The sequence below is a fragment of the Tachysurus fulvidraco genome, chromosome 9, assembly GCF_022655615.1.
Source record: "Tachysurus fulvidraco isolate hzauxx_2018 chromosome 9, HZAU_PFXX_2.0, whole genome shotgun sequence".
Lineage (NCBI taxonomy): Eukaryota > Metazoa > Chordata > Actinopteri > Siluriformes > Bagridae > Tachysurus > Tachysurus fulvidraco.
The window spans coordinates 25,446,556-25,449,653 of NC_062526.1; the positions used below are offsets into that span (position 1 = coordinate 25,446,556).

At 31.7% G+C, this 3,098-nt stretch overlaps 1 protein-coding gene across 1 annotated transcript in view; it reads right to left on the bottom strand.

The window, feature by feature from the left end:
- Positions 1 to 1,809: 1,809 nt before the first annotated feature.
- Positions 1,810 to 3,098, bottom strand: part of rps6kc1 (ribosomal protein S6 kinase polypeptide 1) — a 31,202-nt gene continuing 29,913 nt past the window's right edge. The window contains exon 16 of the mRNA XM_027165065.2: positions 1,810 to 3,098. This exon is cut by the window's right edge and continues 1,484 nt beyond it. The gene's annotated coding sequence lies outside the window, so the exon portion shown is untranslated.

The following is a 3,098-nucleotide window of genomic DNA, read 5'->3' on the forward strand; positions in this document are numbered from 1 at the left end:
ATACTATTTTTGCATTCCTGTAAGCTTCACACGGTGCAGCCAGCACACACACCTTTCACCCGACACACTCGCTCTCGTGATCTGTACACTCCGCTCATTTATGCGTCTGAGATGATTTTATATCAGGCCAGATAAATCTTTAACAATCCCTTTTAAAGGTTCTTGGTGCCATTTCATCTTTAACACATACAAGATTAAGTGACTATTTTAATGTATATAAAGGCAATTTTATTTTCATTTGTTTTAAATATGCCACAATACATCCAGCAGCTGAATTTTTTTAAGTATCTCTTTTACTCAATACTATGGTATAAATAATGTGTGTGACTAATTGGTCTAAGGGCCTTTTAGAGTTGTTGTTTTTTGTTGTGTTTTATTTTTTATTTTCTACCCAAAATCTGGTACATCTACTTTAATTGAACTTGAGCCTTCCAGTGGCTAATTGCTCACTTTATTTTTTTTGTCATTCTATAAATACTACATTATTGTAAACATAATTGGATTAAAATAATCTTTCTTTAAACCTCAATGAAATAAATAAAAAAAAATCCATAAAACCTGATGTATAAACAGCCCTGGATCCATGGTGGAATAGTGTGAGCTCTTGGGCCTTCTCTCTTGACTTCACATATATACAGTATATGTGTGTGTGTCAGTTTCCTTCAATTGTAAGGAGAGATGATGTTCCTTAAGAGCTTCTGTTATAGCGCATCCAGCTCATACACAGACAGATAAAAGGCAGCTGATCTGCCCTGGGCATCACAATCACACACACTCACATGCGCGCACACACACACACAACACTCAGTCAAAACACCATACTACCATTAAGCACATATTTAACACACACTCTCTCACACACACACTCACACCAGTCTGACAAAACACTATACAACCATTAAGCACAGATTTACACATAACACACACACACATTGGACAACACATAAAACAATCATAGCTATACTGGTGACTGTATAAACCTATTAGAATCGTCTCCTAAAACATCTCACCAGACACTAACACAAACATCAAGTGTGTAATTAATTATTTACTGGGAATCCAGTGCTCATGGGAACACGAGTGGCAGGGGGACGTATAATGTATACAACCTCCCGTATCTTTAACGTGATTTCTCCAACTCGTCCATCTTTAAAGTTAACGTCAGTAATAAACACCTACAGGTAAAGAATACTGATAGTGAAACACATTCCTCACTATAGAAGGTGTTAATGAAATAAACTACAACACAGAGTTATTTAATGAATAAACCAGTTACACTAATTCTAAAGGTTTAAAACGATGGGTTTTAAATTGAAATCTTTCCCATACACACATTATAACACACATTATATATATATTTATATATATATATATATATATATATATATATATATATATATATATATATATATATAAAGAGTAAGCTTTTAAATTTTAACAATGTGAGCTACTTGTAAAATCTTTGGTAAAGATAAAATATTTAAATTTTAAATATTTATATAGCCTAACGTTGAGTGACAGGGTTTAATTTATATTCTGAGCCTCGCTTCCATCCGAACCTATAGATGGATATATCTAATAAAAAAAATTCTACTAAATAACCAATTGTGCTATAATATGAGACTAGATGGATAGCCCTAATTTATTTAACATTTTCTTTTAATCAATTTTCTTTTCTTTTTCTTACAGATTTCAGTGATTCGTGATCTAGTCAGAAATATTTTAAACACCATTTAATGTCATTGAAGTTTGATGACTGATACAAAATGAGCAGAATTAAAATTTGCAATTCAGAAAAAAAAATCTTGCTTGAAATTTTTCAAGTGTTTTATTATTCATGAACACATTTTAAACATTTGATTAAAAAAATGCATTTTAGAAAGATTAAAAAAAAAAGGCTTTACACTTATCATATTAACTGATAACGTAAATGCACATATTTTTAACTGCTAAAAAAAAAGAAGAAAAAATTAGAAATTAGTCCAATTTATCCAGCCACAGTCATGCTCAGTGCCTTCAAATGTGAAAATGTTTTCTGGCAAATGGACGTTGTTATTTTTATTCACACCATCACACCGTGTGCGCCGTCTCTGTTTGGACATCACCTCACACATGTTAGCGCTAATTATAAATTATTCATAAATAAGGTTTGAGAATATACAGAATGTAGTTAGAAAAAAATTCTAGCTAACGCCTCGGCTGCGTAGCCTCTGTAAAGATGACGCAGAATTCACAGACCGGAAGCCGATTTGTTCAATGTTAAGTAATTAATGCCTTTTAAACAAGAATTAGTTTATTTTTGTTTTACAGTATTCCAAATTTTTATTTTCTCTTATATTATTACGCAACATCTGGAGCTCATGTAAACAAAACCACATGCACTGATCCTCAGGGTCCCAAAGTCTGAGTCAGTTCATTCAGAAAAATAAGTTCACCCTCTGACATGTAAATAATGACATTAGACATATAGAAATGATGTAGATCCGAAAATGTCGGAGATTTTCTGCATACTTATTGTTTTCTGCATTAGTATTAGTACATTATTAGTAAACTGAAATGTATTTTTTTTCCACAAATTTGATTTATTATTTTTTTTTCTATTTTTTTTTCCATTTATTTTTTGTATTTCACATAATTTTTTTTAATATTCTGTATCTGCAAAAAACAAACAAACAAAAAAAAAGTCACAATCTGCTCAATAATTATTACAAATTACTGAATACATTTGTGTATTCGTGGTGGATTGAACGCATGACTCAGACATTAACACTTTTAAATTAAAATGTGTTCAGATTTCTGCTCCTATCTCGTTTCTCGTCTCATTCTCTTTTTTTTTTCTTTTTTGTGGGGGGTTGGTTGATCTTTGGAACCGAATGCTTAGACCTTTTTTTTTCTGCAAGGGTTTTATTCAAATTTTGGACCCCTTGATCCCTCTTTTCTACTCCAAGTGCAAAGTGGAAGCTAATAAGGGTCGTGTGAGCATGTTAACTGGTCTTCAATATTCATCATCTAGTTCCCATAATTACAAGGAAATTAGATCACAATTTGCCCGAGTTCAAGTGCAAAATAAGTATGCACGTTTAATAATAATTATAATA